We start from the raw sequence: 14,155 nt of genomic DNA, 5'->3' as shown, positions 1-14,155 counted from the left end.
TGAGTGTGAAGACACTCTGCCTAGGACTTTTGGTCTGAATCCAGTAAGATAAAAAAACAATCTTTGAGGAGTATATGCCGCGACAATTTGTAGTCTTTAAATGATTGATTCGGTTCTTGAAATCAATATAGCATGTGAAAATGTTAACCCTTTTGGACTCTATGTCATTTCCCATATGGAGTCAGGGTGTTCCAATGTCCCATGATCAGAATTTGGGTGCACCGTTGATCCGGGTGGATTTTGATCTGGGTTTTGGATGCTCATCCATTTTGGGTGTCTACCAACTTGAGGTTGGCTTGGATTTATTGATTTGGAGGATATTGTCCTCGGTATCCTCGGACACTTACTTGGAGCATTATCCTTAGGAGCGGCCGTACTTCTCCCCCTCTTCTTTGGAAGTGGGAGTTGAATGATTTTAATTGGTACCTCTATTCTTTCGAGCGCATTATAAGTAGGACAAGAGGATTTTGTGACACCCTTATTATCAGTAAATGTTTCTGGCAGATTCTTTGCAATATGATGCAAATATAAGACATTCTAAACGATTAGGTTTAGAATTTGTGGTACGTGGATTTGAGGATTGCTCTTTTGATTCCTGGCATTCTTAATGTGGTATAAATCTCCCCCTAATGTCTAGAATTATCCTCAAATGTGATCAACATACGGGCAATTTATAAATCCCTTGCAAAGTTACCTCTTGGGATCCCTAATGCCCATTGGTATGTTGGGGTGGTGATATGGGTATGTGAAAACATACTTAATGCGCAGATGGGAAATATTTGGTTGTGGCCAAAGTTTCACGTACATACTGCAACGGAGGGAGTTGTATAAGTGCAGCTTGATGAATTTGAATTAACGATGCGGTGTATAAGGCCGCATGAAAACAACTTAGTTCTGGTAAATTATAATTCTATTTTAATATGTCATGCAATTTGATTCTCAATAAGAGACTCAATAAAACCATTATTGGTATGGACATAAGGTACTTGATATATAGTACCCAAAAACCAAACAGTTCCATATAAAATGGATTTGATCCCACGTCCAGGATAATTTGCTCTAAATTGAAGATTTTGAGCAATGAGTTTGGTATAGTGATGGTTCTCATGACTAAGAGACACACCTGGGACTATATTATGGATGCATAAATGTGCATTACATAGTATCTTTATGGTCCATAAAATGGTAAATAGAGTCACATGTATATTCTTGAATTTCTTCAAGAAATTTAGTGGCTCATATTGATGCTATGACCAATAGAATTGACAATAATTCTCACGTTATCTCTATAGTTGAATAACCAAGGCAAATGTGCCAAGTCTTGTTGGCATCAAGAGAGAGAATTATTTTATACGCAACATTGGATATATATTATGTATATGTAGTCAAATCCAAATGAGGATGTTTTGTTTAAGTATTGCCATATCCGTTGTTAAGAGAAAAATACTCCTCTTAGTTGTCATCTTGGGGTTTCCATATGAAAACCACATTGACGAATATCTCTATAATTTTAATTGGGTACATTTTGGAATCATAATACAAGAATGAATTCATGATTATTATTTAAGTACCAATAGGGAGTATGATAGTAGGACGACCAAAGCCCACTATCATGACATCGCGTCAAGCAATTAACAAAATATTTTCTTGTCTCTATGTAAGAGTTTAGGAATATTTTGCTTTCCTATATATAGAGTTTGTGGTGCAACTATCCACTAGGCAAAATTCCTCTTTGCATTTGGATTGACTCCCGTATAAGTCTATATATAGCATGAAGAATATAATGACATTCTTTGCAGATATATAGATTACATACAAGTTAATTAATGGAATATCAAATGTGATGGTATATTATTGTGATATTCAATTGAAATTGATGACAACATTTTATATTACAACACCAAAATAGGACGTAGATACTAGGTATGTTTGTAAATGGGAGACAAATTTTGGTCCCCAAAATGGATCAAGCGAAGTAAATTCGATGATCGTGCTCTCCATGCTCATAAGACCCACTTATTAATTAAGTGTTTGGTTGCTACATGATTTTTTTCATGAAACTTGTTGTGAACAACTGGTCTTCCTGGTGGTGTCAGGTTGAAGATAGAAGCGTGATTCATATCTTTATTGTTGAGCCAGATATTTATGTCCAATGGATTTGTAATAACGATCAATTAAATGTTTCAAGGCATGACATTTCCAAGTTGTGTGGTTGTAATATACACAATTGGGATAAAATATGGTTTTGTCATATTTGGGAAATGCCTTGACCCTAAAGAATGCACGGGGCTGCTACTTGTTTTTGCGTTAAATCTTACTATTAAAGTTCTATGGATGGCATTACTACATGACATCGAACTTGTAATGATTCTAAAAATTCAATGTACTTCAGATGATAGAGCATCACTATAATGCTAATGATGATTCCTCGATAAGAGTTTATCATACACTTAGACCTGAAGTAATGTAGGAATTAATCTAGAATACATTTGGTAAGTTGTGTGTTTTCGCGAAAACGCAATATTGGGGGATATTTTGGAACAACATAATTATATTCTCAAGTGGACTTAAGATCTTAGAGATAAAGTTGTGGCCAATCATAGTTGGCATTGGGCAGAATGACTGCCTTGTGTTGTTCGTATCACTAATTGAAAGCTAGCCATATAGTGCTTCGATTTGCACCCATTGAGATACACATACGTGTGACCTGGATGTATATGGTGCTTTATTTAAATAAAACTCCGTATTTAAATTGATCATAAGTGGTGATGCTCTCTTATAAGGAGCATCAAATATTGCCATGAATCCATAGAACATCAAGTTTAACATTACGTCCTTTGACCATGTTAGATAATGATGACCATCAAGAGCATGAGATCAAACTCTTTGCTGGCTATTATTCTAACAAGGTTTAAACCATAGATTTTCTAAATTTACGCTAAGGGTAAATTTAAAATTGCTATGGTGATGCTGTATTAATTAATGCAAAATAAATAGGAGACAAGATCTATCTCACTAATAGTGTAAACCTCATTTATGCTAACACATTAGAGGTAGTCATCATAAAGATGTAGACCTCTAATAATATGGACATAGTCTGTTGAACAGTAGATGCCAAGTGGTGTATGCAATTTGTATAAACACATTTTAAGGTAATCATCAAAAGATTGATGTAGATCTTAGTTAATCCGCAAATGAATTGGGTACGCACGTTGAGGATAGTCACTAAGTTGTGGACTTAGTGTAGATCTCGTAGTAGCAACTATGGTGCTACCTTGTGTATGGCCAATAGGAATGGTGATTAATGGTAGTCATCTTGTGAAAACATGTAAACTGTATGTTTCAATTTGTGATGTTGGGTACGCACATTGAGGATAGTCACTAAGAATTTAGTGTAGATCCCACAGTAGCAACTATGACGCTACCTTGTGTATGGCCAACATACAATGTGGAACATTTGTGTTATACAAATAATGAGGTAATACACTTAATGGATTTTGCATTAAAAATGTAAGCACTATGAGCTTTAAATAATAAAGCTTAAAAGGGCTTTACATGAAATGAAAATTGCAAATAACAAAGTAATTACAATAATAAGGTCATGATAGTAATACTATATGTTTATTGGGTTTGCCATTTTGGACAAACACTTTGAACAATAACATGATTATACTACATGTTTATTAGGTTTGTCAATTTAGACAAATACTTTGAACATGCAATGTTAATAGCACATGTTTATTGGGTTTGCTAATTTGGACAAACGCTTTGAACAGTACTAAAAATTCCAGAAAAATATAGGATCTGGAAAGCGAATTTATAGTGGTAAATTCATCTGCAGCAGTACATTTCATGATGCAATTCTTGATGACACATGGGTCTCAAAAATACTTATTTACCGAGGTAAATATTGTGCATCATATTGCATTTTAAACCTAAGGTGTATGGTTTAAAATGAGCATTTACGTGGGGTAAATATAGTACACCACAGTATATTAAAACCTGAGGGCTTAAACATAAATCTGGAATACATCAATAATCTATTAGGATTATTATGTAATTCATAGAAGAATGAAGGATTTTTATGCAAAAACGCACATCCAAATCCTTTCCCGTCCTACGGACGGTTCCTCGATGGCGTCGCTTGGGAACCGGCGTCCCTCGGCCTGATGGCCGCGTGTACGCCATTGCCAGTCACCCGGCCATAAAGATGGCAACGGGTATATACCCGTCGGGTATCGCCGGAACGTTCTCTTCCCCGCTACGGAGAATTCATCCCGTCCCCATCCCCATTAACTGTCTCGGGTATAGATTCTTGCCCATCTCCGTACCCATCGGGTATCGGTCGGGTAACAGATACCCGACGGGTACTGCATACCCGATAAACAAGGACACTTGGGGTCGCAGCTTTGCAATCGGAGACGTTTCTTCTTCACCCGGGTATAAGTGTCGGAGTCTCGGAGATGCCGAGGAGAAGGAGCGAGGTTGCGAGGAGGATGAGCAAAGGTGGCAGAGAGACCGAACTGAGGAAGCGAGGGGCACGAGCGCTTGTGAGACAGGCGTGCTTGTGCTGCTGGCGGAGATGGTGAGGAAAAATTGAACGAGGGTTCCTAGAACACACAAATTATATATATGACTGTTCAGATTTGGACCAAAATATCTATGTTGAGCTTCTTTGGGCCTAATACTCGCATGACAGCTCAAATAGTCGGGTTCCCTAACGGGTAACGGGGACGGGTAAACAGGGAACGTTCCCGTACCCGCTATACCCGTCGGGTATGGATTCTTGCCCATTTAGATGCACACGGGTAAAGATATGATCCCATCCCGTCCCCTAATGGATCAAATACCCGTCGGGTATCGGGTATCGGGTCCCCGTTGCCATCCTTACCCGGCCACCACCGCCCCTGGTTGGGCCCTCAGCCGCCGGTCTGACCGCGGGCGTGGGGGCCGCTCGAGAGCCTGGCCGTCGAGCGTGGCTCCCAGTCGCCAGGGGCAAGGCCGCAGTCGCGGAATCGCCTCCGCGGGCGCGGGAGGGGCCGCCGTGCCGAGGACGTAGTCGCGGGCGCGAGGCCGTGCGGGAGGCAGGCCGATCGCGCGGGGCACCGGCCACGGCGTGATGTCGCGAGCGCGCGAGGCGCAGGGGCGGGGCCGCCTCCGCTGCACTACGCTGGATCCGCCAGGCCATTGCGAGCGAACTGCCGTCGGGCTGCCTGCCGCCGCGGACGTTGCCGCAGCAAGTGCAAACGTGCGGGTGCGCGAGCACCGCTGCCGGCCACCTCGACGCCGATGGGAATGAAAAGCATGGTGCCAGTGACCGCTGTTGGGGCGTGCCAGGTGCTGGAGTTGTTCAACGTCGCTACCACGACAAGTCGACGAGTCATGGCCTCGGGCCAGTCGCAGCCGCTGCCGCAGGCTGGGCACGCAAGTCCCGCCGCCGCCGCGGTTGCCAACGACGTTCATGCGTGGGCATGGTGAGCTCCCGCAACAATTGCTCCAGAGCGGTCAAATTGGTAAGAACTTTTAATGGAAAATTTCACATATGTTCTTACCGTGAGCATTCGTCCTCAGAAGATTTTCTTGCCTGAGATGGAGAACCTTAAGTTCTTCTATACTACTTCGCTACAAAGAACAGCATCTTGCCATCTATCGTCTGTGTACTGCTGTACTCATTCTTCTGTGGCCGAACTCAGTGCAAACGTCGCACGTCGCCGGTAAGGCAGTTGTGCCTCTTGTTCTCGGCGCTCTCAGGGAGAGCAAAGTGCGTGATAACGTGTTAGAAGTGAATGTAAAATGAACAAGATTTGAGAGAACTATCTCTTTCATTGATCTCTGAAATGTATTTATACAAGTGAAAGAGTGTCACAAAGAGACACGACTGTTTCCAAAGGACATGCCCTTTGGATTAAAACTAACTGCCTAATCCTTTCCACTAATCTTGTAATTGATGAATGAAATCACTTCGTGAACATGTGTCTGTTCATAGCGTTGTTGATAAGACCACCCAAGGGTGTCTGTTGAGAGACCGTTTCGTAACATTTTCTTTTTAAGGACATGGCTTCAGCTTGTCAAACGGATGCCTGGCATTGGTCATCCTTTGTGACCTGCAGTCGACGAGCAATATCGACCCGCATTCACCATCAGCACCTGCTGCAACCGTTCCACATTCAGGGAGGAACTCTAGAGCAAAACTACACTGATAACTGATGAATCGTTCAGGAAAGTGAAGCAAACAAAGAGAAATATGAGTGAAGCTGTATCTGGATCTGTGATAAGCAAAGCTTTTCACCAATAGAATACCCTGTGGCACACAGTCATCGGCTTCCCCAACCAGGAAGCAGTCAAAAAGCATAGCTGCATTCGTCGTCACCTGGTTAAGGTTCCAGATTTTGGATTTCTACCAACTTGACCACAAAGGCAAAATATGACAACAATCAATTAGCAAGTTTCTGGTTATCATCTAATCAATTAGAAGCCACATGATGTTGAACCACAATAAACTTATGTAGCTAGGAATGACATGCAGTGCAGCATTTGAAATTGTAATGTTTTGATTCCAAAATTCACATTTTCTTGGGCCTAAATATTTTTAGGTGAGGCAAATGGTATGCACTTTTCTGGATTTCATCACAAGGAGGAATGCTAGAGCACATAACATATAATGTAGGACAATGCAAGGGTTAACAGCTTACATAGAAGCCCAACAGAACCTGGAGACAAATAAGGCTAAAAAAATTAAGTGAAAGTGCTGCTTAAAAAACACAAAAGTTGAAGGCCAGCAGCAATCTCACTGATGCAAACAGTGTTGTCCCACCACGGACCTCATGCTACTTACCATTGCTATACTACCCAGTTTACCATTGCTCCAGAACCTCACATGAGCACCTTACGTTTTTCAAGCACTTGAGCCACCAGCACTTGGTCCCTCACCTGTACAAGCAGCTTCCAATTCTGCAGCAATTTAAAAAGTTTGAGAATGGCATCAACTTATAGATGATCAAATTTGCCTCAATGGTCAGTGGCTGTTCCTGTTTGGGCTGTGGGTGCTGGCGTGCTGCTGTTTGGGCTGTGGCTGCTGGAAGGCAGCAGCAACAGCCAGCACATCCGATCAGAGCCATACAAAATATACTGGGTCTCAACATTTCTCTTTAAGATCTACTAGCATTTTGATGCTCTCATACAACACGGTTCATAACAAGAAGAAAACATAAACCATAAAATAAGTGCCTAAAGTGACAACCTGGTGTGCTAGTCCTTAGGTGCATATAACACCTTACTATTCTCCCGATTTAGGTAAAATTTCATGCATACTCCTGGCCTAGAGAAACTCTGAAATATTTGGTACAGCTCCTTGGCCCTGACTTCAGAGATTGAATGATAGAAATTTACTTTCATCTCTTTAAGCTTTGTCCCCCAATTGATAAGTCGTTTCACAAAATCAACTTCATGTTCGGTTCCTCCCCATCCAGTGATTTCTACTTCTTCAAGGTGATCCAACAAGAGTTCCTCGGTTTCCCACTTTGCTGGCTGAAGCTGAACGCATATGCAATCGGATGAGAATACAGTTTGGGCCTGACACAAGGAAGTATCAACTTAATAAAATTAATTGATGATTGAATGACAAAAATGAGAGAATAAATTGGCAGATTCCTGAACACTTTTGAGGTGTGCCAATGTGTTCATATCAACAACTAAAAAATTAATTCAGACTAGTAACTAGTTGCAGCAATACAATTTTCTACTAAGAGAACAGGTAGCACATAAGAGCATAATTTCTGTTTATAAAATCACAATCACATAAAATTCCATGTAACAGCAACATGCTATTAGTTGCCCAAAATTAAGGAGATTTTGAATCAATCTAAGTGCATAGGTTCTGAATGGACCTACAGAACCTTTTTTATTACTTAGGCCAATTACTACTTCAACTTTCTGTTCACTGCCATATTGTTTTCTTATATACATTGCCAAGGTTGATCTGCTTTAGTGTCATCAAACGACTCACCACAGGTCCATAACCATATATTTCAAACAGGCTAACAATAACTAGAAAGAGAGCAGCGATTTACAGCCCAAATAGTATACCAACACTTAAATCTACAGAGTAAAGTGCTATCATTAGGATATCAAATAAACCATACATCTGCCAAAAAAAATACAAATGCACGTTTCTTCCCATTACTTCCCAGGCAGCTTAAATATAAATACTTACTCCAGTAAGAAAACGAGCTGTGTTTTACCTAGGGACCATGTGTAACTATAAACAAACACATGTTTTTTTCATACAAACAGAAGGTATCGATCTACCTTGAAAAATAGTTTCATAATGCTTTAATTTAATTTGGCTTTCGATATATACTTTGGCAGAAATTAATTGTCAAAATTGTCTTTTAGGGACCAAAACCCTACCCCTTTTTTGTGTGTGTATGTAGAGAGTATTAGGTAAACAAAGAATAGGTTTACCTTTGTTCCAGTAGCAACTAACTGCAGCACCAATTTTCTTATACCAGTACACAATCTGAGAACATGGAATGCGCTGGCCTCAAAGGCATGTCCATTTGACATTACCGTCAGGCGCAAAACTGTGATGTCAGGGAGCACTGCCATGTCTTCCATCAAGTATTGATAGTTCTCTATATCCTGTATTTTCGTAGGAAGTAAAACAAAAGGAGTCATGTGACAGTTAGAAGGGGAATGAAAACTAAAGCTGTTTCAGTGATTGTTGCTAGCTGACCATTGTTGTGGGCACGCATGAAACAGTTGCTATAAGCTAACAAGTTCATTCTGGGTATCTTACACAATGCATGACCATTGTGAGCTGCTTAAAAGACTGGACTACTTGTTCTCTAGAAAATACTCTGTCTCTCAAGCTTCTTCAATATATAATGGAGAATAGTAATTAATGAGTGTGCTCAGCAATGTTGGAGGGACCTGAGGTCCTAAGCAAATGCAATGACTTCTACCAATGGTGGTTTCCTGTTATCACCATCATCTAGACAATTTGACAAAAAGTCAAAATAGTGGAAATGAAACATTCTTTCAAGTAAGGCATTTGGTTCACAAGTCAACTTATTTTGTCCTAAACAAAGACTCACAAGTAATATGCCATGAAGTACTTTATTTACTTGCTTTTATATGTCTACTCAGTCTACTCAAGCCTTAGGAGTTAAAGTTCTTATTTACAAAAAAGGGGCATTGAGCAAACTTTAACTCTGTGGTAGCCTAGGACCATTCTTAGTCAGCATGTCACATAGGAACCTTGGCTGGATACACTAGCATGGTATGGTACTATGATGGCATAGTTCCAGTCTTCCAGATAATAGAAGTGATCGAGAACTCACCCGTGGACACACCAGAGTTAGGGAAAGAAGTTTGATGCCATCAAAGCGCTGCAGGAGACTTAAACAAGAGTGATTGTGTAGGATGGTCTCGTTTCCATAAACAAGATAGTAGTCCGTGCACAGATATCGGAGATGCTCCATCTTGCCAAGGTGGACAGAGCTCGGATCATATTTATCCATCCAATCAAGACCGATCAGCTGAGGGGCCGAGATGTTGGCGACTGGTTGACTCTTGTGAAAACAAAATTTCACAGTTAAGTTCCTGAGCTTCGGCACCACAACAGTGAGCCGAGACAGGGTGTGCAGGTTCTTGAGCTCCATCAGCAACAGAGACTTGGAATGTATGGTGAGATCGCGCAGCCCACGGGAGTCGTTAACGGTGAGCCGCTGCAAGCATGGGCACCGCAGCGAGGACACGGCGTCGCCTAGCTCGCCTGGGCCGTGGAACCCGACGCGACGCAGGTGGAGCCCGGTGAGGCGAGTGAAGACACCGGTGGGAGGCACGGCGAGGCCCTGAAAACCCGAGAGGTCGATGGAGGTGGCCTTCTCAAAGCAGGGGAACTCAAAGGCCTGCACCTCCTCCTCCTCCTCCACCTCTCCGTCTTCCAGCAGACCATGGTTGAAAAGGGTTAGGTCACCGGAGACGCGGCGCGCGGCGGCGGGGAGCCAGACCGCCAGAGACTCAGGGGTGGCGCCGTGGGTCTCGACGCGGAGATCGCGGACGGGCACCTGGTGGGCGTCGAAGACGTCGCGCAACCAGTGGGGCTCAGGGGCCAGAGTGAAGCTGAGCGCCGGGAGGAGGGCCCAGATGTGGCGCCAGGAGCGGGAGAGGATGCTGGTCCGGGCGGCGGCGCGCGTGGGGAGCTTGAGGAGGATGAGGATGAGGACGTCCTTGGGGAGCGCGCTGAGCCGGTCCTCGCCTGCAGCGGCGGCGGCGGCGGCATCGGCGCAGGAGAGCCTCTCGCGCTTGGCGCCGCCACACAGCTCCATAGAGATTGCGGCGGCTGCGGCTGGAGGCGAGCGTGCGAGAGCGAGAGCGAGAGAGCGGCGGCTGGAGGACGGGAGTGATGGGGATCGAGGAATTAGGGTTTGATGGCGCCTTATATACCTCCGCGACTTATTGGGCCTTACATGGCCGGCAACTAGCAGTCTGTTCGGTTGGCTGGATCATATCGTTGCTGGTTCGTGAAGAAATGCTGTTGATTGGTTTGTGTGAGAGAAAAATACTGTTCCGGCTGAAAATTTACGATCGTTTACGACAAGCCACAGTCAAACGAACAGGCTGTAGGCTGCTCGCTGCGTGCTTCGCGGGGCGGGTTGGCAGGGATTGGGGTCGGCGACCAAGCAACCTTCCTCGTTTCCGCTGTCCCGACGGGGACAGCATTTCTACCAAATCCTTTCCCGTGAGGATTAATTCTTCTCCATCCCCATTCCCTAATAAAAGAATTCACCGCGAGAAATTGGGGATCGGATCCCGTTGCCATCTTTAGTCACGAGAGTGGGCATTTCACTTGCTTTGCCATTCTATTTCTTTTTTCTATCTGGAACGCCAAAACAAAATGACGAAACTTAAAAAAATGACGAAGGTGAACCAACAGCAAAAAGTTTTCAAAACTTAGTGAAAGACTTATAAGACCTTTGTTTGTATGATATTCGAACTCAAATTTAAACAATACTATTTATATTCGAATTTATTCTAAAATACGAATATTTAAATATGGGCCGAGCAGGCCGGCTGGCTTGGGCTGGATACGGGAAGAGGGAGAGAGTGTCCAGCTGGGCTAGACCGGGACAAAAATGGAGAAGGGAGAGGAAAAGAGAAAGCATTTCCTTTTAATAATAAATTTAATAAACGATAATGATACGACAAGGACACGGACACGCTCCCGCAAAAAAAAATTCCCCGTAACCTTGTTCCACTCCTCGCGGCGCCTCCATCCTGCGCATCGCTCGCGGTGCTCCCGCCCGCCGCCGGTCGTTGCGCCTGCATGTTGCAAGCCTGTGTTTCAGGTGTTTCAAATGTTTCATAAGTATGTTGCAAATATTTCATAAGGATCTTGCAAAAGTAGATCAGGATGTTTCATATGTTGCAATAGTTGTACACGTATGTTGCAAGCTTCTGTTCCCAATGTTTCATCTGTGTTTTTCAGACATATATTGCAAGTGTATTTTATTTGGATATTGCATATGTTTCACACATATGTTGCCAGTGTTTTATCTAGATGTTGCGTATGTTTACAACTGTTTTGAGGTGTTTTTGCAATTGTTTCAGATGCATGTTTCTTGTCTTTAGACCTATGTTGCAAGTGTTGCAGCTGGATGTTTCAAAAGTAGATCAGGTGTTGCATCTCGCTCCCTCCTTGTCTTTGGCTGCCTTGGCCTCGGTTTGTCCACCTTCTCTCGGCTCTGCTGGGCATCCAAACTAGAGGCGCAGGCGGGCGCGCCCTCCCCTTCTTCTCGACACCGGCGGCGCGGCGGGGGACGGGCTGCCGCAAGTGGCGCGGGCGGGCGCTCCTTCGATTCCGTGGTTGGTTCCGTTATGCGGGCAGGCGGGCGCTCCTTCTGTGACGCTATTCCGTGGTTCCGTAGCTGAGATCGTACGGCTTCTGTGGCAAGTATCGGGCGGTTCGTAGCTGTGCCCGGACATGTCCTAGGGCCCGACGTCCGGGCGTTAGTCGTCCCGTTAAATAAAGTTTGCTAACAAATATGCTCATGTATTGCTACGGTGCTCGTGCCAGTAATAATACGGTAGTTATTTTTGCTGGATTTAATTGGACACACATAAATTCTAAGGCCTGTAATACAAGTTAGTCCAATAAAGGATTTTTTTTGAAGAAACATGAGGGAAAAAACTATTGAGCTCATTTTATAGATTAAGTATGTACAAAACTTAAATGAAACTGTACAAAGACAACTAGTCTTTAAGAAGAGATTTATTTGAGGACTTGTACAAAGACAACTGATCTCTAATTCATCTCATACAACCACTCTTAGTAAAACTGGGCAGTACTCTATGCTCGAGAGCGTGGAGGGACATATGGACTTGAGGAGAGAGTGAAGGACGAAAATTTAGGAAGAGAAATTTTTATCCTTAATATTATAGCACTACTACATAAAACCGACCTTCACTGTCGGCCCATCACTTCCGGCACATCACTGTCGGTTTGTGGCTAAAACTGGCAGTGATATGGGATCATCACTACTGGTTTTAGCCATGAACTAGCAGTGATATAGGGTCATCACTGTTGGTTCGTGGCTTGAACCGGCATTGATAGGATGCACGAAAAACTTCATAACTTTTCATATGGTGTCTGATGAAGATGAATTTTATATCAAAGTTGTAGTACTCGACGAGATCTACAACTTCGTAGTTTAAACTTTTTTGATTTGACATCATTTGGATGTCCAAATATGTATCACAAGTTTTTATAGAGTTATTACCAAACGAGTCCATATGCTTTATAGTCACAAGTTAGTGTGTAGTGATAGGAAATGATCTCTGAAGGAGAAGCAACCAAAACAAAAATTTTAGATATCGATAGTTATGCAACTTTGTAGTTCACAATTTTTTATTTATGGTCATTTTGACACAAAATTATTTGATTAACAAGATCCATAGAAGTTAAAACCAAAGGAATCCATATGCTCTATAGACATAAGTTTGTGTGTAGTGATAGTTAAAAATCTCAGGTGGAGAAGCGACTAAAACAAAAGTTGTAGATCTCAAAAAGTTATGCAACTTTGTAGTTGACAACTTTTTCATTCGAAATCATCTATCGAATGACAATTACGTTTGAATTCTCACATTTGAAATTAAAAATTTTCAAACGACCTCGAATGGAGAAACAACCAAACAAAATTTGTAGATCTCAAAAAGTTATGCAACTTTGTAGTTGACAACCTTTTTATTTGAAATCATGCATCCAAGGAAAAATTCACGTGAATTCCCTCACATTTAAAATTCAAATTCTTCAACAACCTTGGATGGAGGAATGATAAAAACAAAAGTTGTAGATCTCAAAAAGTTATAAAACTTTGTAGTTGACAACATTTTCATTTGAATTCGTTTAGGTCCTAAATACTCATTTCAAACCAGATGAACATAAAATGGAGACAACGAATATCCCAAATGGACACAAGTGTCTTTACAAGTGGAGTGATCAGGGGACGATCATTTGAAACTTGAGGTCATGGGTTCGAGTGCTGCTGGCCGCGAAGCTTGCGTTTTTCGCGCGAAAAATTACGTAACTTGTGACTTGTGTGAATTGCGTGGCTGCCCTATGGGGTCTCTCCAAGTATTAATTTTTTTTTCTATTTTTCATATCGTTTTTTGGTTTTCTAGAAACCTCATCACCGTCGGTTTTGAAACCTGCAGTGATAGGACCGACACATCACTGCCGATTTGGTACGGTCGGTTCAAATTCCTTCAGCGATGGGGGCTAGTGTGCCGATAGTGATGCATGTCCTAGTATGTACTAGTGTAGCAGATATGCTCACGCGTAGCAATGAAACATACGACTTATCATGTCATTTGTTCCATTCCCTCAACCAAACAGATAGCAGATATCGTCTCATTCCCAAAACTAGATTGAGTCTGTCCCATCCTATCACATTCCCCAACTAAACAAGAGGGATAGTAGGTGGACACAATAGTCAGGCTCAAAGACTAAGTGGCAGGCTATTTCCCGGCGACTACCATTCCTAGTGAATACACAACATGTCTTTTATTTCTTTCTCCTTCGTCGCCTGATATCTTTCTCGGGTGATTCAGGTTAGGGTAGGAAGGGCAAGTGTGATGGTGGTGCTTCTCGTAG

General features: G+C 42.6%; 1 pseudogene; it reads right to left on the bottom strand.

Annotated features, from left to right (window-relative positions):
- Positions 1-5,995: 5,995 nt before the first annotated feature.
- LOC136523789 (putative F-box/FBD/LRR-repeat protein At4g03220) lies at positions 5,996-10,411 on the bottom strand (annotated as a pseudogene).
- Between the last annotated feature and the right edge of the window lie 3,744 nt (positions 10,412-14,155).

The sequence above is a fragment of the Miscanthus floridulus genome, chromosome 18 (assembly GCF_019320115.1).
Source record: "Miscanthus floridulus cultivar M001 chromosome 18, ASM1932011v1, whole genome shotgun sequence".
Taxonomy (NCBI): domain Eukaryota; kingdom Viridiplantae; phylum Streptophyta; class Magnoliopsida; order Poales; family Poaceae; genus Miscanthus; species Miscanthus floridulus.
This window is presented reverse-complemented; position numbering and strand designations above follow the sequence as displayed.